The sequence below is a fragment of the Poecilia reticulata genome, linkage group LG10, assembly GCF_000633615.1.
Source record: "Poecilia reticulata strain Guanapo linkage group LG10, Guppy_female_1.0+MT, whole genome shotgun sequence".
In the NCBI taxonomy this organism is placed as follows: domain Eukaryota; kingdom Metazoa; phylum Chordata; class Actinopteri; order Cyprinodontiformes; family Poeciliidae; genus Poecilia; species Poecilia reticulata.
The window spans coordinates 17,132,671-17,158,404 of NC_024340.1; the positions used below are offsets into that span (position 1 = coordinate 17,132,671).

The following is a 25,734-nucleotide window of genomic DNA, read 5'->3' on the forward strand; positions in this document are numbered from 1 at the left end:
TGTCATAAACATGACATGACACTGTCATAAACATGACATGACACTGTCATAAACATGAAGAAGTCTTTATGAATGTTTATGACAGTTGTCATGAAGTGTCATTSGGCAAATAATGACACTTTTAATGCAAAGTTGCTCTAAAAGTTGCATTGAAATTTCATTAAAAATGCCAACTTTGCATTAAATTATCATAATTTACAAAATCATGCAAAGTTGGCATTTTTAATGGACTTTCAATGCAACTTTTAGAGCAACTTTGCATTAAAAGTGTCATTATTTACCGAATGACACTTCATGACAGCTGTCATAAACATTCATAAAGACTTCTTTATGTTCATAAAAGGTGTTATGTCATGTTTATGACAGTGTCATGTCCGTCTTATGCCTTACACCCCTTCAAATAAAGTGTTACAGGTGTTTTTTTTTTACTGCTTTATCATGAATTATGATCTTTTACATCAGGATATTTTTTCCCCCAAAGTGTTTTTGATTTTCTTAAGGCATAAACAAGGTGGGGAAAAAATTGTAAAAAGGAAAAGAAAATGTTCTAGGAATTTTTCTAGGTGATCATTAGTTTTTTGGAAAATGCATCAGTTTTATTGGTTTTTAGGGGTTACCTGATTTCATAATATTTTTTTCAAGAATCCTGTAAGGTGGAAGGAGGCACTGGGTTGGTTGGCATGCTTCTTCGTCTGTCGGCCATATTGGATTTAGCAAAATTTGTCTTGCACTTGCAGTGGATGGCCAGTAGTTGGCAGTGTATTGCATGATGCACCAGTAAAAATCCACAAGAAACACAAGAAAATGGCTTTTAGATAGCTGTCCACTGCAGTGACCGTTATGCATGACAGAGTTTTAATTAATCTGCTGGTCCACAGATTCGTTCCAGAACCAGAACTGAAACAAAGTGAAATCTAGGCCAATTTAAAGTGCTTTAAAATTTATCTGGAAAAAATTAATTCATGAGAAGCAAAGTGTGTAAAACATTAAGCCAAGCGTTAAACCACAAAGCAGAAACATTAGCTGGGCAGTAAGTGCTTAGCGGATGTGTGTCCACCACTTGAAGTTGCCAGGTTCAGCACCTTAGAGCTTCAGTCCTTGGAATACTACTGCAAATGAGCGACATCCCGTCTCCCACAAACCTGAATCAAGTGGCTGATTTCCCTCATCACTGTAGTTCTGCTGTCAAGCCAGTAATTCTTTGTGGGAAGGAATACATCTATAAATCACAGGATAGAAACTCCTGAGGACTAGAATCCTGTTTCTGTTTGTCCTGCCTCTGCTGCATCAGGGTTTAACTCGCTCTGCTGAGCTATTCTCTGACTGCATGGCAACATAATTTTGTTTCCGTAGTATTTGTAAGTTATAGCATCTTAAAGAGTGTGCTAAAATAAAAAATGAGTAGATTATTGCTAAACATGGCGTAGGAGAAAGTTCTTGTACCATCATGCTGGACTGATTGCAGATCCTCCAGTCACTGCAGTCACGTTTCTTTACATAAGGTGACATTCACATCTAAATATAGCCAAAAAAATCACTTCCACACCCTTAATCCCAATACACAAACTTAATTTAAAACTGGAAGTGAAAACATGAAGTTCTGCAGCATCCTGGTCATGTTTAGATTTTTTTAACACATTAGTTTCCCAGCAAACAGCAGAACAGGGAGCAGCAGTGTGACGGCAGTTTAGGACACGATAAGGACATGATGCTGTCAAAAGAACTTAAAAAATTAAGAGCTTTTTATTCAGGAGACAAAACAAACATTAAAAGACCCTAATGCTTGATTCCAGTCCATTCAGCAACCAGAAAGTTTACTTCAGCTGAAGTTCAAAATGCTTTTTTCTTTTTTTTAACAGCTAAAATGTCTTTATCTGTCAGATGTAAATTTGTTTTCTTGTAATCTCCAAATTTGGATAGGATTACATTAGTCAATTTTTATCCATGAACCATCCTTTCCAATCTGTTCAATAGTTACAACCAAAAATATTGACATTTGAGTCATATTTTATGATTAACATTGAAAATATCAGCCCATCCATGTTGGCTCCACTACATGAAAAAGTGATTAAAATATTTATTCACTCAGATCAGCCCAAGTGAATTAAAATCTTTGCGCTGTGGCAATTGAATCAGTTTGCTTTTTAAATTTCCTTCCTACCACGTAGCGTTCCAGTTTTTGTTGTTGGCCATTTTCCCTGTAATAGAAAAAAAGTCAAGTCAAGAGCTTCGAATGAAACGAGCGCACACTTTGCCAGGCTGGCAGGTCAGTGCCCAATTGGGAGCCCTTAAATGAGTGCAACCTTTGAAAGAGCTGTTGTTTGCTGAACCAAAAAAGCCGCGGTCACGGTGGAAGTGAGCACACAAGTACTTTTTCTTGTAGGGCTGACATATCACAGCTAGGATCCTGCTACTCGTAAATGCCTGGCCGCCTGGCAAGGTCATCGGCTGAATCGGGGCATCCTTGGTTTTGCAGTTTGCGATGTTCTGAGCTGCACATTACCAAGTTGCTGTGTCCTCTGCCGCCTTTCATGTCACACGGCCTCTATTAAAACCTCAGTGTAGACTAAATGGGAAGTGTTAGTGAAATGAGGCATTTTCTATAAACTTGAATTCTTGTAGACAAGCTCTTGACTATTATAAGAGTTTTCATGCTGTGATTTTAATTGGTTTCCAATTAAACTCAGACCCACAAGCATTTTGCAAATAAAGTTAGTAATGGTTTCCAGCATTCCTTCGCTAAAAATGGCACATGGACACGAAAACACACATCCTCCTGTGTCACCAAAAGGTCTTTTTTCCACTCTTTAACACAAACATCCAATTAATTGTGGTTAGTACCCATTAAAGAGCTTTCCTGTGACATTTGTTTGACTGTCAGACAGAATCAAATCACATTTGTAACCTGAACTGAAACAGTTTTCCCTAAAAGCAGGTCCACAAATTACAGTTTTTGTTTTGATGAGTTTGGAAGTGGTGGTATAAAAGGACACGGCTAACAATAGCCAGAAACTGTTTCAATTAGGCTCGGTTTTAATTTGTTGCAAGTAACTTTTAGCAGTTGGCTTTGGATGAAGACGCAGCTTATTACAGTGGCTGCAGGCATGGTGCCTCTGCAGTCTACAGCCTTGTCCCCTCCAATTAAAATAAATGAAATGATATCTGAATTTGGTTTTAATTACTGGTCCAAGTCAAGTAAAGTCTGAAATCAGAATGTCTGCAACTTTTCAGAAGACAAACCACTGACCTGAGTGGAGGTCACCAACTCATCGGTTGAGTCTGAATCAAGATGTACAAGATGTACTTGAGATTTGTCCAAAAGTAAAATGTCTTAACAATTAATGGATCACACTTGTCAGTCTTGTAGTTTTCTTCAGGGTATTAGAAAGGAGTTTCTGGGTTATTATCAAACCTGGGATTCAGGAGGAACAGCGAGAGTTTTCAGTAAAATGTTGGCCCCGACACACTGGCGGAACAAGTCAGCGTCGGGCCAGGGGGCGGGGCCAATGACTGGTCCTCACGTGTATCACCTGCAGTTAGGGCCGCGTTTCTCGTTTCATTTTTACCCAGGAAGAACATTAGCTAAGCCGTGAGTCAAACAGTCACTGGGACTGACTACTATATATTCCATTGAGGGACAGTGACTTTAACATTACATACGCCTTTTTGAACAGGCGAGGGCGTACTTTCTCCGTCTATAATCTGACATTAAAGCAACTTGAAACCATTCCTCCCTGGCACCTCCAGACCCGGGCACCCATCCGGGCCCGGGTTGGCCCCAGCCCCCCCGATAGCTCCGCGCCTGCCCTGACATGACTCTGGCAGGGTTTCTAAGGTGATTGTGGGAGTTTTGTTGTCCGGTCCACCTTAAGGCTATCCACACTATTAAGAAAAAGTGTTGGCAACTTAAAAGTCTCTTCAGTTGTTTTTGACACAAGTGAGGTTCAGATTATTTGTCAGTATTTCTGCTCAAACAGAAAGGATGCATTTTATTGTGAATCTTTAAATGAAGAAAGGCGACAGCGACGTCAATCAAACGGACTGGCAGTTTCTATAAGGTCAGGCCATTCATGTTCATATACTTCATAAGTAAGATTAGTAAAATGCAATTAAATATTACATTATGGAGAATGTATGCGTCTAACCATTGGTAACCAAGGAGAAAATGCTCCACCGTCATGTAGCCCAGCATGAGGTACAAAAAACGAGGCAAACATCTACAGTTGGTTCACTTGTAAATCTACTCTGGTGTCAGTGGTATAAATAATCTGATGTAAATTCAGACAAAGGCTGCAGCTTCATCAAATCAACAAACATCAGGAGGGAGAAGGTTTGGGTCGATTTATAAGCAAAGTGTTTTTAACTTTGTAACTCCTGCTGTCTGTGAACCCAACTAGCTGCACTACTTCCACAGATAAATGAGCTTGAACTAAACATGTAATTACATGTAGTTACATGTAATTACTTGTAGTTACATGTAGTTACTGGGTTCACAGTCAGTGTTTTCTGTCACTGCAGAGACAAAGTTACATGTATTAATCTGCTTGATGTGTGATGGTACAATGTGGATGTCTTGCTCAGCTTGTACAGACTGAATATAAATTAAACTGAAAGAAGATTAAATGCAATTCAATATGTTATTATTATTACTATGTTAAATGAACAGGATCTGGATCTTTTGACCTTTTTTTGACTTTAAAAAAAAAGAAAAAGAAAAATTCACACAATGTAACTAAAACACTCTAATTCTTATTTGACAGCCGGGTTGCCCGTTTTGCTTTGCTGTCATTAAGGTTGAGGCTGACTGCAGGTGGAGACTGTGACCTACTCATGTGTTCAAACAAGCACTCGAGGTGGAAAGCCAACAAGGGCTCTCAGCCCTGTTTTCACCACAGTGCCTTGTGTTGGCTGATTGGGGCACCTGCAGCATCAAGATGGAGCCTGCATGCTGCAACGCTTTGATGAAGCAAATAGCTGGCAGGAAGATGAAAAAAAACAAACATCATTTATGTTTTTCAGAGAATTTTGGATCCTGAATTGTGACCTACAGCAAATACCACGTTTTCTAACGTGCAAGAAGATACACCACACCAGAAGTTTTGTCAATTTTCTCTTATTTATTTCAAACTCAATGCCTTGTAAAAGTATTGACTGTAATCCTTGAACTTTTATTCATGGAAAACCTCATATTTTTAATGTGTTTTAGGTTCTTTACATGCCAGGCCAACATATAAAAATAAAAAACCTACACAAATAAATGCTAACATGTGTTTCTTTATATTGTACTGTCTTTCAAAGCCAAGTGCAGCCGAACTGTAAAAGATGCTATAGCTGCTTGTCTCAGTATAAGTCCAGCTGAGTGGAGAAGACCTCAGAGGTTTACTAATGAACAAAAAGTATCATGATCACCAACAAACAGAGCAGAGAGGTCAGGGATAAAGCAGCCAAGAGGTCATGGCAGCTCTGGATGATATCAGGATCTGTTGATGCAACAACTGTTGCATTTTGTGGATTTAACCATTAGAGACAAGAATTTCATAAGAATCCCATCTAAAGTTTGTCAAAGTCATCCAACGTCACCCATTATGTTCGCCGCATATGACTGTGTAGAGACCATTCCCGAGGTAAAACATGGTGGCGGTAGTATTATGCTTAGGGAAGCTTTGCTTCAGGAGTCAACCAGGAAGCTAGTCGGATCTTAAGGTATGATGGAGGGAATTAAACACAAACACTGTTTGAAGAAAAACTGTAAAAGGCTAAAAAGACTTAAAATGACACAGCTGGAGGAACAATGGAGAGGGTTGGATGAAAGTTAATCACACAGAATGGTCCAGTTTTCAGACGGTGCTGGTGTGTCATATCATTCGGATGAAATAGACGAGACTTTGGTTATGAAGTGGCAAAATATGAAATGGATAAAAGATCAACTCAGACTCCTGTTTTTGTCCTTCAGGGATGGTCAAAGTTTCTGACAGTAATTTAAAAGCTGCAAAGAGGTTTTCTAACTCTTTGGAGCCCCCGTTGTTGAAAAGTGGTGCGGGTTGGAGTTTTATTTATTTTTTACCCATAAGGGCAGAGCTTCAACTGGGCCGGAAGTTTAATGTTTTTGATTGTTGATTCAACGTTGTATGACTCTGTGTTTTTGTGTCTAATGATGTAAAGCACTTTGAAATGCCTTGCTGCTGAAATGTGCTACACAAATAAAATTTGATTTAATTTTATCGAAAAGATGAGAATTAATATTTTTTCTTCAGTTTCTTAAATTTTTCCACTTTGCGTGTCCAAGGCTAAAGAGCCGATGATGTGATGTCTTGAGGAAAGCACGAGTTGTGGTGCTGAAAATGAGTCGTGCAGATCCTGAGGGCTGTGGTCCGCCGCTCTCCAAAGGGAGGCTGATGGAGCCGTCATTACAGAGGCTTTAGAGCTGCAGAGAGATAACCGGGTCTCACCTCAACTCTCTGCTCTTACCGATTCTCTTTGAACTCACAGCCAATTTGGCATGCTTGGGCAGACATACACCTCTAAGCTTTAAAGAGCCCAACGTTTCGGAAATCTAACCCTTATTCTTAACCTGCGGAGCTGACTGTCATCGGGTTCCTCATCTGACTACAACAGAACCTGGGCTGAAGGTGATGGAGCGACGCTGAGGCACTCCTCGGCTCCTGCAGCATGTCTTTGCATCTTCGCTGTAATAATAGAGCTGCTTTAAAACAGGTTTGCATTAAAGTTACAAAATGTGCTGAAGAGCAAATAAGAGGACGCTCGGTTTTATTGTGTCAGCTAAGACAGCTACTATTTCATGTTTAATTTCACACATAAATGTTACGAGCACATGATATTTTTCCTCTACTGATCTATGATTTTCCCCAATGTGCTTTGAAAAAGTTGAAATTAGGCTCTATAAAATGTCCTGTTCTTTCAGACATTAATGCGTTTTAATTTGAATACTCCATGTGTTAGACTTATGGACCTTTTGTTAATTTGTTTTCGTTTTTTTTTTTTTTTACCCTTTGTCGCACAGAAAAGATGAAAAATCTCTCGCATTTTCATAATTGAGACATTTTTGTTTTTAATGTCGGTATTAAGATAGAAGAGAAAAGAGAGAGCTTTTAAAAATATTTATCCAAAGCAATTAGTTTGCCTGTAAGGGTAGGATTGTAAAATTCTTGATTGAGGTTAGGACATGATTGCAACGTCTAAAATAAAAAGAAATCCCATTTATTGAAGGTCTGGTTTGGAAACACTCTCTGCTTTCTCTGAATGAAAGTCACGGCCCTGACCTCCATCCTCCTACGCTCCATTTAGCTTCACCATTGGAAACCTACTTGCAATTAGAGTGTTGGCATTGAACATAATGTTAATTGTTCACAGTCCAACCTGCACATAATTATCATGACACATTTATTACCTGTTCTGATACAGAGCAACAGGGGTGTTATTTCTTCCCCTCACAACAACGCTGCTCTAGTGAAGTACTTGATTTAAAATAAATACAAAAGAAAGATGAGAGCGGTTCCGTGTTTCTGTTGTATTAAGAGGCCAATTGTTCCACAAAGAAATGCATCAATAAGTCTTTAGGGACGTGTTTTCAAGGTTTCTTTTTAATAACGTTCAGCGTATCGTGGCTATTACAGCTGTTACAATGCGGTTGTAGATAAGGTTGGTCTGTAGCTGCAGGTTAATCAATCAGATAATATTAACTGCTTCAGGCATTTCCTGATCAACAAACACAAACTGAGACCAGAATGCTCAAATAAGTTTGTATTTTGGTGAGAGATTCATCCATCAGAATCTGTTGGCTGTTTTGTAAAACCTCAGACGATGTTAGCCGATACCAATTTTTAAAAATAGCTTCAATGTAGGAAGAAAAACATTGAAGATATTTTCTGCCCTCTTAACTATGACAATGAAATGTTGAGGCATATCATTTCAAACCAACATCAACAGAGTTAGCATGGCTGAGCTGACAGTCTCTGTAATGTAGTTCTTTATTTAATAATAAAATTTCAACAAGGGGCTGCACAGTGGCGCAGTGGGTAGAGCTGTTGCCTTGCAGCAAGAAGGTTCTGGGTTCAATTCCCGGCCTCGGTCTTTCTGCATGGAGTTTGCATGTTCTCCCTGTGCATGTGTGAGTTTTCTCCACATGCACAGAAAACATGACTGTCAGGTTAATTGGCCTCTTCAAATTGTCCCTAGGGGTGAGTGTGTGTGTGCATGGTTGTTTATCCTGTGTGTCTCTGTGTTGCCCTGCGACAGACTGGCGACCTGTCCAGGGTGACCCCGCTTCTCGCCTGGAACGTTAGCCGGAGATGGGCACCAGCAACCCTCCTGACCCCACTGAGGGACAAAGGTGTAAGAAAATGGATGGATGGAATTTCAACAATGCAAGTTATTCTTCTGGGACACGTTTTCAAAATGATCATTTCTGGTCTCCCAGAACTCCGGATGCGTGTGAACGCCACATAAACGACAAAAAACCTACGGCTAATCTCATCTACGTTTGGATGAGATGCTCAATCCTGCCCCTCATCTGCACTTCATGTGTTGAATGTTTTCCTGCACACCTGCAGTGCTTCTTCTGCATGCAGGTACGAAGCCTTTCAGTCACCTGTTTCTTTAAGTTGGATGTGTGAAGGCAGAGAAATGCATGAAACATGCAGGATAGTGAAAAACTTAAAGACCAGACCAGGTGAATTTATGTCATAGGTCTGTTTTCATTTTACATGAACATTATAAAACCAAAATAAATATTTATAATGCTGTAAGTTGCAATGCAAATGTTCCTCATTCCGTCTTAGTTTGGGACACAAGAGTTATACATGTTTCTGCGTCATTGTGAAAGGTTATGATGTCTGTATTCCTCTTGTTTTTATTGTCGGCTTCATGGTAAACATCGAATTTTATTTCCACTGCAATTTATTTTGAGAGCTGGCAAGTCAGTGCTGACCAAAAAGGTAAAAACAGACTCTGCACCTGACAAATAGTCAGAGAATCTTAAGAGAACCTTAAGAGCTTCATTACAAGAAAATAAATTGTGTTAACTCCGGCTTCACACGCGGAGACAGACAGTTTGTTTCCTGCAGCAGCCGCCACAGCTCTGCTCCACAACTCCTCCACCAGTACCAGGAATGCAGACACAGTCCTTGACATGATGTAGCCCTGAGCTACATCCTATATTAAGGAGCCGACAGTGAACCGGCAGGGTGGCAGCGCGTGTCACCCGTTTGTCCCATGGCAGCTTGAGAACCGATCTAAAGCAGGACAAAATGCCACCTGCAACTACGAAGTAATTTACCCAACAGAAGTATCTCTTCTCTCCGATTCTCAGGCTGCATTCACCTTGAAGCCATTTAATATGGAACATCCATCCATCCATCCATCCATCCATCCATCCATCCATCCATCCATCCATCCATCCATCCATCCATCCATCCATCCATCCATCCATCCACAACCACTTCTTCCAGCTCCTCCGGGGAAATCCCAAGGCGTTCCCAGGCCAGCCGAGAGACAGAGTCCCTCCAGCGTGTCCTGGGTCTTCCCCGAGGCCTCCTCCCGGKGGGACGTGCCCGGAACACCTCACCARGGAGGCGTCCAGGAGGCATCCTGACCAGATGCCCGAGCCTCAACTGGCTCCTCTCGACGTGGAGGAGCAGCGGCTCTACTCTGAGTGCCTCCCGGATGACCGAGCTTCTCACCCTATCTCTAAGGGAGAGCCCAGCCAGCCTGCGGAGAAAACCCATTTCGGCCGCTTGTACCCGTGATCTCGTTCTTTCGGTCATGACCCAAAGCTCATGACCATAGATGAGGGTGGGAACGTAGATCGACCGGTAAATTGAGAGCTTTGCTTTTTGACTCAGCTCTCTCTTCACGACGGACCGGTACAGCGCCCGCTTCACGGCAGACGCTGCCCCAATCCGCCTATCGATCTCCCGCTCCCTTCTTCCCTCATTCGTGAACAAGATCTAAATTTCTCTTTGGAATTAATTTCTTTACTTCAGTGGTGCCCAAACTTTTTGCACAGTGGGACAAAATCAGAGGTCTTTTTCTTTTTTTTTTCACATTTAAAAATGCTAAATAATTTTAGTTTTTACCTTTTCAGCAATAAATTAAATATGTAATATTTTAATGAAAAATATCCAAAAAAGGATTTTAGATTTTTGCCTTAATATAATAGAGCTGTACGTTTTCCTAACTTCTTTTTTTGTTGGACAAGAAAATGTTTTAGAAAATTCTGCAGCTACAACCCAGTATTAGCATAAATCAATCATATTTTACTTTATGCAGACTCTCAGTCTGCACTGATGAGGAATCACTTACCTCTGGAATGCATGGAGCGGCTCCAACATTCCGGAGGTATGTTGGAGCCGCTCCAACATACCTATACCAACATACCTATCATCATACCTATCATACCTATTATCAGCTGATTTAACCAGCTGATAATTAACTGACTACTTGCAGGTGCTCATTTCCTGGAAATACAGAATCAAGTGTTTATCCTCAGGTTGTCAGTTGGTTCTAATATGAAGAAAGTAGAAAAATATACATTATACAAAATGGAGCTGCAGTATATGCACACGTTTCACGGAAACATCAGATTCGATGTTTAACAGCTTCATGTTTCAGCAGCTATAGTTTAAGTAAATATGCACCTTTCCCTTGAATGTGCCGAGTCTCACCATTTACAGTGAACTGACAATATTGACATATGTAAAGCAAAAAAGACACGGTGTGATCAAGCTGTTATTTTAAATGTGAGTAATGGGGGAGAAAAAAACAACAGATCAGTAATAACTTGCAGGAAACCAATCCGACGAGAGGTTTCACGTTTCGTCTTTTCTTGTTTTCCTCCTCTGCTCTGATAACTGTTCTGTGCAAAATGATGAGGATGCTGTATGAAGGAGCGATATCTGTGAGAGAGAAGATTTAATGCTGGCGATAGGTCAGTTAAATACAAAAAGACTCACCAAATGTGCCACATGTTTAAACAAAGAGGCTTCCAGCGACCGTGTAAACTAAAGACGGTTCTGGAGATTGTTTTCAGCTCGAGCTTTGTTTGTGCAGGTATCGCCTGATGTGCTCGTTAATAGGCCAGCTTGCCAAAGGTTTTTGTTTGTCTGGCACCGATGCAATCAGCACATGCCCACACATGAAGGTGGGTATAAGCGTGAGATGGTGCATTTCAGAGGCTCTCGCTTCGATGATGTTTCAGTTTGAATCAGTGTCACAAATGTGCAAAAATGAAAAGGTCTTTTCTGCAGTGACTTACGTGATTTGCTTGATAAAGTTTTAGCATGTCGTACAACTGGACATGATTATACTGCTGCTTATTTCACTGCAAGTTTCCCAATTTAAACGTTTTAAAGATGTGAATCAAAAACATGAAGAAATGTATTTATGTGCTGTAATGTATTTTCTTTTACTAGCAATTGTTCTCCACTACGGTTAAAAAAGAAACCAAGAAATCCCAGAAATATTTACTTTTAAGTGGTTTTGAAAAACAAAATAGTAAATATTACTAACTGATACAGTTAGGATTACTGGTAGTCAAATCCCTGCATAAATGACACAATCACAGAACAACAAAAGCCATCAAATTAGACCTGAATTTAGAGTGATTGGCTGAGAATACATTTTACTGATTTTAGATCATTTGGACCAACATAACTGGGAATAAACTGGACCTCTCTGCCTTGTAAATTACCTGGAGATTAGTTGTAATTCGATGACAAACCACAACTCAATTGCAAAGCTGACATCACCTGTAACGATTGGCGCGAGTTACCATTTGTGCTCGCACATATTGAGAACAACTAATCCTTGTAAATCACAAAAGCAGCTAAACATGCAGAAGCGTCGGAGGCTCCAGATTGTGGCCCTGAAGAGCAATGCTCTTCGCATTTCTAAGAGACGAAAAGAATGCATTTGATTTCTTCTCCATCAAAGAGGCCAAACATCTGGGAGGCAGAGTATCCACTCTCTTCTCTGCTCACTCATCCTCCCACATGTGCAGCATCTCCTTCCTTTTCAGACGTGCTGTGCGGTGAAAGAAGGCCTCTATTACAAATGGTTGAACTAAGTGCTATCGTGGAGGATTTTAAAGTAGCCTTGTGGTAATGACGGCTCACACCTTCTTCCTCTCTGCTTTCTCCTTCACCGCCGCACCTCTCGTCTCCTTTTCTTTGCTCCAGCCGACCCTGAGAGCACTAAAAGACACTTGTCTCTTCATCTCTTTTCATCCAGGCAGAAAAGATGACTTCTCTCTCTTCCACCCGCCTTTTGCATATCTTAAGCGTGGTTGAAGTGCAGCGGGAAGGGGGTGGGGGGCTTCAGAATTTAGCAAGGCCATTAAGTATTCAGTGAGACTTACGTCGGGAAAGAATGCAGATCAGTGCTTTAACTTCAGGATGTCTGATACATCCATAAATCCCTCGTAGAAATGATTATGGATTCTGCGGGGATCTCGGGGCCGATTTGAATAGGGCAAGCTGTAGGCCGATTTCTCCGCTAAGAAGAACAGAGGAGCTCAGCCTTCATTGTCAAGCCTGACAAGATTAAGCCGACTCAAAAAGCTGATCAAACCGAGCACGACCCTACGTGGCGAGGCAAGAAGCGGCGGCGCGGGCCGTAAACAGACATCTGACATTGACGAGGACGCTTGTCACCCCGCCGAGTGTCAGACGGCGTCCTCCCAGCGGCGCGTCCACCTTGTGAGGTGACGCGATGACCGTGAAATCCTCATCTCCCCTCGCTTCACCGGGAGCTGATGCTGCTGCGCGGCGTCGCAGCTGCTGCTGCGAAATGAACGGCGCTCAGCCCTCATCTGTCTGCAAAAGGATGAATCAACTGGTTTTGTTTAATTTTCTGCTAAAATCATCATTATGGCTCACCTCATTAATCTTTTTCAGCCTCCTGAGGTATTTCTCTCACCTCAGTTGCACAACATTTCTTCCTGCGCTGGTACAACACGCCGCCTGGTAACAAATGCACGGAGCCCACTGAGTGCCAGGAGGCAAAAAGAAAAAAAAAAAAAAACTGAGGTGATGAAAATCTGTTCCCTCAACTTTGGAAAGCATGAGAACCAGTTTGCAATCCTTATTTCAGTAAACCATATGCACAGATTTTCTAACAGTTCGCTCTTTTTTTTTTTTTCCACTGATAAATTCGGTGGAAAAAATATATTCTTACACATTTTTACACATGAAAATGTGTAAGAATATATTGAATGAATTCAGCTAGTATTTTATTCATTTGTTTGGAACAGAGCCTCTCATATAGCAAAAACACAAAATCTTACCAAGTAATTTTTATCATTTCTAGTGAAAATATCTTGGTAAACTTGAAATAAGACATAACAAAGCGACTTTTCAGCAGGATGTTTTAAGTAAATAATTCCTTAATTTTGATGAAAAAGAACCAGTTTTATTGGCAGATAAATTAACTTATAACATGGGAACAAATTTCTTATCAGTTAAACAATCTGCCATTGGAACTAGAACATTTTCATCAATATTAAGGAATTACTGACTTAAAATAAGTCAATAAGTCTCTATATCTTTCTAAAAAGTTGCTTTGAAGTTAGTTTTTGTCTTATTGGTAAGATTTTGTGTTTTTGCAGAGAAAAGACATAAATACTACTTCCTGTTGCTGTGCTATCAGCATCATCAACAATTCCCTAATGACTGTAATAAAATAAATAAGCTTTTTTTTTTTTTTTTAAATATAAGCATCAACAGTGAAGAATGGGTCATGAGGAGGAAAAAGTCCCACTGGACTCTAGGTCGTATTTCCAGGATCCAGCGCTGCCAAGATGGAAGCTCCATCATCCGCATCACACAGAGAGTCGATAACTTGTTTCAGAGAATCTCATATCCTTGCTTCACCAAAAGGGAAAAACCAGAATGATTAACAAAGAAATGGATCCCAAAACGCCAAAAACCAAATGTTTGGGTCAGAGACAACATTCAATCTAATAAATGTGGCTGGAAAATCATAACAAACTCAGCAAAACATGGCTGGACATGACAGAGAAACACCTAGAATGTTTCTCTAGGTGTCCTCCATGGAGGAGGTGGAAGATTAAGCTAGCTAGCTAGCTATCTAGTTAGCTAGCTAGCTAGCTAGCTAGCATGGGTGTTCTTTGTTGTATGATTGCAGTGCATCACATAACTGAGGCAACAGTAGCAGAATGAATTTTTCCACTTGCATTTTATTTTGATTTATCTTGGATGAGAAGCTCCAGGTCTTTTCAGGAGAACTCAAAATTGTTTTTTTTAAATAAATCATAAAATATGCTTATATGATAAAAAAAGATAACTTATTTAAAAAAAATTTAACACTGAATATTGAAAAAGTAACACTGGATTTTCTGTAACACATCAATTATTGACAAAAATGTTCTAGATCAGATAAAAGGGTTCCTGTTGCGGAAGTGTTTTACTGAATGATATTTATGCATTATTGATATTTTGAGGTTTTATTTCAGTTCTCCTGTAAGGTTGGAAAGCCTCTTTGCCATCACCCTGATCTTTAGCTCCTTCCAAAGATTCAGAAAAGCTGTTAAGAACAACACACACATACATTTGAGCTTCTACATCCCTGAAACACAACAGATAAAAGCACTAGAAGTGAACGTCTCCCTCCAAATCTTAATGAATTCAGTTTTACATGAGGTCTCTTTCGACCAGCCGTGCTGCTTGATTAGAAGACATTACAAGAGATGCGTGCTCAGCAGTCAAAAGTATAACCGCCTCGTCTTACTGTAACACCCATGTGTCTTCCCTTCGACAGTTTCATCTCCTATGCAAATACAGACCCAATGGAGCCAGTAATCATTCATCAGGAAACTGTCTCCAAATGGTAACCGCTTCTGTCCTGCTCATTCATTATTCATCACCATGGACGGGTCAGGCAGCCTCCTCATACTCATTCTTCTGTTTGTCTGCCTCACTCTGAGCATTGGAATAAGGAAAAAGTCCAATGCTCACTTGAGAAGCTGTCGCCTTTGAGCCCAGGGTGAGGCGGTGTAACTTGGCTCGCTTCTCCTCCCTTGGTTTCCTTTTTTATAAAACACCTTGCCTGTCCCTGATACCCCTCTTCATTATGCGTTTAATGAGAAACTCCTGCATACACGGCACAGAACACAAGGCGAGCGCCCATTTCACAAATAAAGAAAGAGAGAGGGATGCATTTAGAAGCAGCTGCAGGCAGAGTTTCATCACAAATGTGACGGGTGATGTGACTCACAAAGAGCGGCGGTCATAAACGGGCCGGCGCACAAACAGCTGAGAGGAAGTTCATTCACGTCGCTCGTCTCTCTCTGCTGCCATCACGTGTGGCGTTTAATTCAAATTACACTGAAGAGGCAAAAGCAACGACCCAACATGTTAACCTGGCGGAGGAAGAAAAATGAGCTTCCTTGAACACAGCAGCGCAGTGCTACTGTCTCGCCTCCATCCCCGCAGGAATTCCCCGTCTGTGTATTAATAACCACTTCAAAGTGAACACACTCCCCTGAATGTGTTGTGCATCCATTTAAGAGGCTATCTTTCTCTGTTATGAGCCCCCACACACCCCCAAAGCAGGCTTCATGTGAACTTATCAAAGCAGCATACGAGCCAAACCTGCTGGCTATATCCGCCATCATCATCGAAGTTAACAATTCAGAGTTTTATAGTGAGAAAAAAAAAATCCTTTTGATGGAAGATTTTCCTGCAAAAGGTTAATCAAAGCAGTTGGAAGGGTAAACTGTTTGTTTAAAGCCTCCAAACTTTACACTGCTAATGAAACAAATCCAAAAATAATGTCTTCAACTTGTCTGATGAGCCGAATTTATGGCAGATGACTTTTGCCCCGTGGCGACAGCTTCAGCGAGGGATGTCAGAAATGTTAAGTTTTCAGCTGTAACGGTTTTGTCAAGTTTATAGAAAGGGGCTGGGTACATCCCCTCCAGTCTGTCATCATACTTAAATGGAGCATTGTCTAGGCCCTGCAGCTCCCTCAGATAAAACTGCCTGTGGTGCAATTTCCCCAAGACCCCTCAGGGCCCATAATTCTCTTTGTAGGTTGTCTGACAATTTGCTAAACAGTGGAAACGGGGACATGGGAAGACTGAGAAGAGCTGCAGCTTGCAGAATCTTCACTGCAGATGTTCTGCTTTGTGAACCATTCGGATCTTCTGTGCGCAGAGCTTTGCCTCACATGCTTTCACATTTTGTCTCTTTTCAGCAACCAGCTGACTCTAGAAGCCACCTAATTATTAAACAGACCACCTGCGTGTGGCTTTTGTGAAGAACCACTAAATAGAGAGAACCACAAAGACAAAGGAACGCAGCAGACAATGTGCAAGAAGCTTCACAAAACAAAAACATGGCCGACTCCCAAACCTGGAAGGCGTGGTAAGAAGAGTATTAATCAGAGAAGCAGTCAAGATGTCCATCATTTCTGTGGAAGACCTGGGAAGATACTGAGCCTTGGTGGGGAATTTGCTGACACAAGTTTTTCTTTTTTTTTTAGCTTACTCAAATCTGGCCTTTGTAGGAAAAGGGTACGGATTGTTGAACTAAAGACCGAAAAAGGTCCAGTTTGCAGTTTTCCACAAGCCATTTAGGCGTGGGATCAGATGAGATCGGGTCGGGAAACGAACACAGCAGTGAGACTGTAACACATTTTCCTTATTTTCATTTTAAGGTATCATGTATTGTCCTGACACATTGGGACATTTTATAGCACAATCTGCTACTTTCAGTTGTTGTCCAAAAAGCTAGAAAAATAAATCACAATTTCAGAATTTCTTTTGCATTTTAGCCAGTTTCTTCATTTCTTTTTTTTTTTTTACAATTAAGTTTGTGTGTGATCTTTTTGTTAATTTTACATGAACTCCATCCACAAACATCTGTCACTATAGTAAAAATCATTCTTGTTTGCCTTCATTTTGAGTTTCTGGCAGCTGATCACCAAGGAGGAGAATCATCCTGGAACATTTGCTGCCTGCTCTGCACTACTTATTTTCATTTTAGCCATAAAACTGTTGAAATCATATAGAAAACTAATTTACACAACAGTCAAAGGGACAAATTGATTTTCTAATATCATTATTGCCGTCTCGCCTGCCTCCTCTGACTGCATGTCAATGATATACTGTCCTTTGTTGTTCTCTCACATAAAGTCCTATATGAAAATGTGTTACTGCAACATGTCAAAATGTGAAAACATTTCTTTTAAGTGGCTGTTAAAGTGAGAGAAAATGCAAAAAAAAAAATGTGCAGCAAGATTTCAAGAGGCTAAAAAAAAGGTTAAATTTTCATTCTGACTTTCTGGAATAATTTTCAGTCCTTCACAGGTTCATCACATTGCAAACTGACTACAAACTATGAATGATGTAATTCCAGCGAGCATGAGATGCTCGGAAAAACAAACATGTAGAAAAACAAGCCCTCTAATGACGCTCAGCATCGCCCCACACTTGTCGCGTTGCAGACGTGAGCGCGAGCGCGCTCTCACATCAAGCCATCTGCAGTGCTGCAAGCTATCACCATGCCACTCACAAGGACAAAAGTTGCTCAGAAAAGCCAAATTTATGCAAAAATCTGTTGTGTTGTCTGTAAAGAATGTCATAATTGTGCCTTTGTGAGTTTATTTTGGAAAAGCAAGGCAGTCACAGAAAGTCTTTTTTTTTTATTTCTCACAATTTCCTCCACATTCTTCCTCTTATTGCAAACAATTCACAGCCAACTAGTGACTGTACGAGCAAAATTGCCTCTTACTATTTGGGCTGGGATTGCCGGAGGGATGGCCAGAGGGAACTAAATAACAAATGAGAGGACAGGATGAAAGACGCTGCTTTAATTCACCACAACTGATTTGATAATAAAACTCACAGTAAAGCCAATTAAGTCCTTGGCGAGTCCATCCATCGTGGATGTTGAAGTTGGATTCAGAACCAGCGTGTTGTCTGTTATTTAACTATGTAATTTAGGAATAGTTTTCCCCATCTAGCTATTGGGATATTATACCGAATAAGAGAGCGAATGCTAATGGCATCCTTACCTCACCAAATTAGAAGTTGTCAGTAGTTCTGTCTCGTTGGAAACTTTTATTTTAGCTCTGAGCGTGAATTTTCATCCCAGAATGGGCTTCAGGACTCCAAGGTGACATGGAGTATAAGTCAATTCTTCACACAAAGGAAGTAATTAATTAGGATGTCAAATTCAGGGAGCATCCTCGCCTTCATTTTTCTTCTTAATTGGGGAGTAATTTAGAAATTTGAAAGGTGGCAGATCGCATTTAATAAAGATTGACACCTGTTATTTTTTTCCTGCCTTCGCCACCCAACCGCTGACTCCGGTTTATTAATGGTCATGTCCTCCTGTAAGGCACAGCCGCTTTCTCAGAGCGCGCTGTCAAAAGGGTCATGTCCCGACACGCAGCAGCGATTGGTGGGCTGCTGGGTGCCGCCCTTAAGGGCAGAGCTTTATGACAGAACGGGCCTGCTCTTGATCTGGACTGCTCACATCCAGCTGTCTCTCCCAGAGTGATGACTTCATTTTGACCGCTCCCAACGCCTCCTGAAAGTCTCCGCCATGTTATTGCCCCATGAAACCAATAAAGGCTTTAACATATGTTAGAAGGTCAAAAACGGGTGTTTTCACCTTTCACACTGAACACGCTGGGAGGGATCAGCTCGCACAAAAAGATGTGAGCTGCAGGCTGGTTATTGAGGGAAGATTAATTGCTGTCTGCTCTCTAGCTGAGCTTAGTCTTGTGTCCTGAATGTGTGCCAGGGCAAAAATAAGTGAAAACGTACAATTTTACTTGAACTTGTAAGGGTTTTATCTGCATTCAGGATTGTCAAACTCGAGGCCCGGGTGCCAAATCTGGTCCGCCGCAGCTTTTCATGTGGCCCTCTAGACTCTGGAGGGACACCTAACAAGAACCTTAAAAACTGTTGTGTGCTTAATTATTATTTTGTCAATCAAAGTAATTTGCATGTGTATTCTGCCAAACTACATTAAAAGAGGCAAAGAAGTGAAAAGAGGATGAATATTATTTAAGTTTAAGAACGACTCATCGAATTGCAGAGGCAGCTATTTGTAAATTTCACAACAGTTTTAAGAGGTTTTATCGCTACATTTTGGCACAACCGGCCTTTGAGAACACTCATAATTTTTATATTGTCCAAAATGAAAATGAGTTTGACACCCCTGGTTTAAAATATTAGGCCTTAAAATATGATTTTTACATTTAGCAAAAAGTTTTTCACATGCAAATATCAATGCTGCCAAAACTTCTCAATTTTTTAATCTTTCAAAAAACATCGAAATTTTATATTGTTGTGAATTTATGTAATAAAGTAGAGAATATGTGAAGAGGGAGGACAATATTTAGTATAAATAGTTTGTTGTGCACATATCCCTCTACTTTTAATGAAACTAGTTGCCTAGTCACTAGTTAGTCGACTTTACACACATCTGACCTCAAGTTTCACATCACAGCTGCTAAAACTCGACTATTTTTAATTTGGTGTGTTTGTTTAATAAAGGATTCTGGATTCTGTGTGTATTTTAATCTCACTATAAATACGGCTGTTTCGAAAAGCATCACATGTTTCTTAGGGAACGAAAAGGACGGTGAAGAGCGAGGAGCACAGTGGTCAGGTCAGAGATAAAGATGTGAAGAAGCATAAAGCACAGATACAAATCTATAAAAACATGACGGTCCACCTAAATGGACAGGCCAGTAAAGGAGTGATCAGGGGTCTGCACCACCAAGCTGCAGAATAAAAACATGTTTTTTAATCTCTGTGTATTGGCAGTCAGAGAGGTGAGAGCAGTTTAATTTTTAAAAAGACTGAATTACTTGTGTGGTTGCATCAATGCCCAAGACAAGTATAGGGAGATGTGCAGTCAAGAGAGAGCAGAAGGTCAAGAACTTAATTTTTAATTTTTTTGCTTTTGTGCTTTTTAAACTTGAGTTTGGCCTCTTTTTCAGCTCTGTGCTCCGTTTTCCAAAACAAACTGAATGCTGCAATGCTCTACTTCTGTAATGAATAAATGTTGTTTGCTACTTTTACTGAATCACATGATGAATTTTTAGTGCAGCATACAGGAGAAGAAGCTCTACAGAGTTGAACGCCGCCACAAAACTGCTGACTCACTGAAGCAACAGTTTAAAGACAACTTGCTCCCAGTTTGCTAATTCCTCCACCTGCAGCGTCACTCTCTCATTTGTCAATACTGTCTTCCTTTACACTTTATGTTCAGATCCTTTTTTTAGTTTTTGATTGTGTTTCAGTCAGGTTTCACACGTGCTTCTATGTTCGTCTCAGGTTCATTGTACTTCTAAGAAAAGAGAAAATCAAGATGGCGGTTAACATCGGGCCAGCAGCTTCTGCCCCATATACATTAAATAATATAATAAAATAGCCCTAAACAAACTACAAAACAATAGCTCCCAATGAGCAGTTGGCAGCAGTTAACATTTGTACAATTAAACACTGCTAAAATGGGCAACATTAAAAATGATAATATTTAAAAACATACACAAAACATAGAACATTTATTCATGAAACACTGAACTGTCAAATTTGTTTTAAAAAAACATTTTAAAATATAATACTTGCAAAGAAAACACAAACCACAGTACAGTTACCAACGGCAACAGAAAAAGGGGGAGGAGCCGGTTACTATGGTAACCACCAACTGCCAGTAGCAGCGTCAAACACCAATGAATGTCTGAAGAAACAACTTCTTCACTAAATAAATTCAAAGAATAACCTAATTTTGACAAACTTCACATTTATAATATTGTTAAAATAAAACCCTGTTACGTATGATCTGCTTTGTCTTTTGCCAAAATAAGTTACAGACTTTCTCCTGTCTGCATTAAAGCATTAGGTTAACTAATTAGTAACCAGTTAGTTTATGGCAGTCTAAGGGCAGAAGTCTTTCCACCTCGACAGGATGCAATTAAATGCATTTCTTTAGGGAAACAAGGTGCAAAAAACAAAGTTGGGAAAAAAAAACAATAGCAGTGTTCTTTAGTGCATCAAATTGAACTTTAATGCCTATTCACTAAACACTTTATCAAATTGAACACAGTTTGTTAATTGGGTTGCAACTCAGGCTATCTTGGTGTCTATGTGGTGAAAAAGACTCTAATTTTTAGATAGTGGTTTGAAAACAGAAAATAATCCAAAACCTAATAAAGTGATCATATATTCAGTAACAGTTGGAAGAGAATTAAAAATCATGATCAAGATCTAAATATATACTAAATTAAGGATCAAAATATGCAGGGAACCTTTTTCAATTCCTGCTCTTTTACCTGAGAGGTGATGAATGGTTTGCCCAAAAAGAGAGAACACCCAGCCAGAGTCCCATGTTGTTTATTTTCCTGTTGATAAAGACATGTGAAGAAATTAATTTTGCGACGACAGCATTATAAATCAATTTGTTCAAACTAAAATACATGTTTATGTGCGTGTGACCAAACACAAACAAGTGCAGTCTAAACAAATCCGGCACGCAAGCAGCTGCTAAACTAATCATCATTTCAGAGTAATTCACGTGAAACAGAGCCACGTTGTTGGCAGCGCTGTCACAGGACAGAGACTCTTAATCAAACCTGAGCTCTGTCACATCACTCTTCACATTTCCTTCACACACAAAAAAAAAAACGAGCCGAGGATGAAGTGTAAACGAAGCGTGTGGAGGGAGTCACCTGCCTGAAACAGGAGCAGTAGCTCCCATCAGAAGCGAAGCTACATAATTATTGTTTGTGTGCGGCAGATTGGGCAGCTTGAAAGGGTTAAGCATGAGTGGATTAAAACGCCGGCACACATCCGTTTCCATACTCTAATCCTCTTAGTGCCCACTCCTAATACGTTTTTATGTCTTTCCTATCTCTCATAGAGGTGAAATATCAGATTAGTTGCCAGGCTTTGACTATATCTTATTACAACCTTATCTAACACAAAGAGGTTGTGAGCTTCCAGACGGGTCAGCACCATGCTGGCTACTGGCCTCTTCACTGTTTCCTGGCAATATGATAAATGAAGACTCATTTAAAAAAAAAAAAAAAAAAAGATGTTACTATGGACTTATATATGCTGGATCTTTCCGCCATCTTGTTTATTTGCGGCCTGTTGTGTTCAAGTACAGCAGGAAACAGCAGAGATGCAGCTGAGGCATGTCAACGTGAAACAAATCCCTCTTTTCTTTTTCCCATCTGGTGATCACTGTCAGAAAAATTACTCTGAAGCCCTTGTGCTTATTGACTGTGGCAGGCTTAAGCTCATGCACACCCGTATGCGCGCATGTGTGCATGCACCCATGTAATAAACCACACCTAGTGTAAATGCTATAAACAAATAGTCTATCAACCTAAGACCTAAACTCAATTTCAGCGCCGCCCCCAGCTGAACTAGATCTCATACTGTTAAAATCAATCATTCTGCTGCAGAAGTTAATGAAACATATGAGAACACAAGAGTTAAATCAATGAAAGTGCTTTCATCAAAGGGTCTGTGATGCTATTTAACAAAGATCTATACCTCACAAGTAACTGGTGTGAGCAGGAAGGGGCACAGTGCTGCTACAAAGCAGCCTGGCATGATAAACTAATGACTAACTTGTGCAAAGTTGTAGTTATAAATCACTCTTGGACACAGAAGCAAGTAGGTGCAATGAAGTAGTTCAACTTATCAGTCTCACTAAGGGTTATGAAGTGCTCCTCCAACTTGGTGCAGCTGGACCAATGCCTAATCAGGTCACCTTTACAGGAAACTTAATTCAAGCTCAGAAAGTAACACCATGCTGAGTCACTTTCCTGCATTTCTCTGTTGTCCAAAAGCAAACATGACCTTCTGCCTCACAGCGACCGCCAACTTTATCGGGACTTTCTTAAGGGACCCGTAACCTATCGTCCAGTCGCACATTTAGAGATATTGTTGTTTTTTTTGGTTGCATTGGAACCATAAAAATGAAGCAAAGTCAAAGAAAACAAAACAGTGTTGCTCTTCTAGCATTCCGACAGTGGAAAAAAAAATGTAGTGCCTGCGCCAATGTGCTGCGGAGAAGCTTAAATCAACGGGTGAAATTAAATCATGAAGTTGTTCATTGACAGGGCAAACTAGACGTCAGAATGTGCATTTAAATTACATAACTCAATTATAATTGTGGAAATGCAGTATTCTGCACAAAGCTGTTGCCTCACAGGCACTGAAGGAAAGGATGAACATGAGGAAAAAAAACTCAACTTTTGGGTAAGATGGAGGATCTGTGATGCTGTGGGCTTCTTCAAAAGGCATAGATGGAGAGCATGATGTCATATAGTGTTTGGAAGGATGGGCAGACGGATGCTCAACAATAAACTAAACATGTCATATGTTAATAGAATAACAAATTAGTCAGATTTTTGTAGAAAAGTGATTTGTAAATTGTATATCTGAGACTAAAATTACTCTTGGGTCCATTGATTTCTATTTTACTCAAGCTTGTTGTCCATTTCCAGCAACAAGATTGATGTTTAAGAACAAATAATGTATGTAACACTTTGCCCGCATGTTTTGAAATACCATGCAACTGTGAACATCTCTACCTACAGATCACCAGTCGCCTCTGTTATGCTTGTACACAAAACCAACCTGAGAGTCATGAATGTCCAATGGATCCGACACTGCTGCAGAAGAAGTATTTTCCACCACATTTCTCACAAATAAATGTTGGATTTTTCCTCAAATTTCCTGTGTGAAGTTTTGCTACTGCAATAAAATATGGATTTATTTGAAGGGATTTTACACCTCTTTACCAGGGGTGCCAAGAAATGCATCCAGCAGCGTGTGCATTTTTAATTAGCCACCGTCAGCCGCTGCACCCCCCCCCCCAGTCTCCAAACACTGTGATACAATGCAATAGAATAATCCATTCACCTTTAACTTGCAGCATTTAGTCGGCCTGCTGTGCTTGTGTCTGTGAAGCAATGCACTTTCACATGGGCACAGAGAGGGAGGCAGTTAATCCACAGGTTTATGATAGGGAAAGTTTTTCTCTATCCACCTTAAGAAGATCCTCCTTTTCCAGTCCTGTGCAGCCCAGATATCAGTCAAGAGCGAAGGGAGGAAAAGTACACAGATATGCACTGAATGCACATCCTAAGGTCTGTAAAGGGCTGTGCAGGCTCCCGCAGAAACTGTGGAAGGGTTGTTCCACCGTTGTGATTATCGGGCTGCGGTACTGACAGCAGTATAAACACGTATTGATGGGGAAGGTTAAGAGTGTGGCTGCAGGACAAGCTGGAGGAAGCTGTTTGCAGCCCCTGTGTTTGTGTTGACTTAATAAGCTGGTCGATGTTAGAAAACAAGGTCCATGAGCTGCAGCTGCATTATTTCTGAAAGTTTTTTTGCTCAAAAGGCAATAAATTAAAAGGCAAAAAGGAAAAAAGAAAAAGGTGTAATCTAATAAACAAGGGTAAAAATAATTTCAAATAGTTTGCGAAGTAAGGAGCGCATTCATCCTGTTTGTCACGTGTCAAGGACAAACATGAATATTTGCTGTTAGTCTCTAATTTACGGAGAATCAAAAGCTTTTTAGTTTCAGAAAATACATCCATGCTATGTGATAAAAAGCACTTCTAAAGGTCTTTCCACAACAGAGGCAGAGAGAGACAGAAAAATTGAAATACCTTATTCCTAACGTTTCAGAGTTACACAGTCAATGGTCAGGTCTGAGTGAGTTTTACCTCCAGTGCTGCCATTCAGAGTTCACTTCCACCGCGCATTGATCCTGAACTCTTTCTTGGAAAACAGCCAGCGCTCAGGGAGCTGGAGGAAAACTGTTGAGCGGCGAATCCAGCGATGTCTCCCTCTCAGAAGAGAACTGCTGACTCCATCTGCATCTCTTGACTTGCAGAGCGCTCACAAATTCAAATACGCGGACGGTTAAGATACGAGAAAAAGAAGGACGAACGGCCAGGTGGAATACAAATGTCTCGGCTTAAAAATAAACCCAAATCGTGAAGGAGTTTTGAAGGAAGCAGAGCATGTGGGCTGGGAGCACATCTCCTCCTGCTATCTCCTCATCCTGCTGCAAGAGGCCATGTGAAAATTGCCCATGAATGAAACGACTGTTGACACAAAGAGAATTATTTATTTTTTTTGCCCTTGGTCCACTGTACGGGCAGTGGATTATGAAACGCTGTGATCCATCCTGAGTCCTCAGGCCACAGTAAACATTAGCTGACACATGGGGAGGAAGGATTCCCCACAGCCGGAGGGCCAGATTGCCTCTTGCCAAAATAAGCCGCACCGAAAGCACCTCACGGTGAAATGGATAATGAAGGCTGGAGGTTCTGGAAGCAGCGTTTACCTTAATTATTCAGGTAATAACCGTCTTAGCTTACCTGCAGGTGGTATTGATTGAAACTGGACCTGAAAGAGCGAACAGAAGATGTCAAGCATAGCATTAGCATTTATGAATATAACCTTGAGTCTTTTTCTGAATGGCTTTCTTTGTGATTATCCAACCATTGATCAGCAGCTGCGTTTCCATTGACCATTCGCTTAATGGAGACGCACCGGTTTCTAAAAGAACTCGTGTTTTCTGATAACGTTTTGGAGCCAGGATTTATGGGTAATATCACACAGGTCACATGATCAACAACTGGCTGTTTCCACTGGAGAAAACTTCGAACAAGAAGACGACAGGAAGCAGTTGGAGGATCGGTATGTTTTTT

General features: G+C 40.5%; 1 long non-coding RNA gene across 4 annotated transcripts in view; it reads left to right on the forward strand.

Moving 5' to 3' along the window:
* The window catches only part of LOC103471534 (uncharacterized), a 95,432-nt gene extending 71,744 nt beyond the window's left edge, over positions 1-23,688 (forward strand). Inside the window, exon 6 of one of the 4 annotated variants that reach the window (XR_534665.2) lies at positions 23,608-23,688. This is a non-coding gene — a long non-coding RNA (uncharacterized LOC103471534). Of the gene's footprint in view, positions 1-4,760; positions 5,250-8,437; positions 8,699-23,607 lie in introns of those variants that run through there. The other 3 variants (XR_534664.2, XR_001776962.1, XR_534663.2) reach the window with 3 other exon arrangements.
* The last annotated feature ends 2,046 nt before the right edge of the window (positions 23,689-25,734 follow it).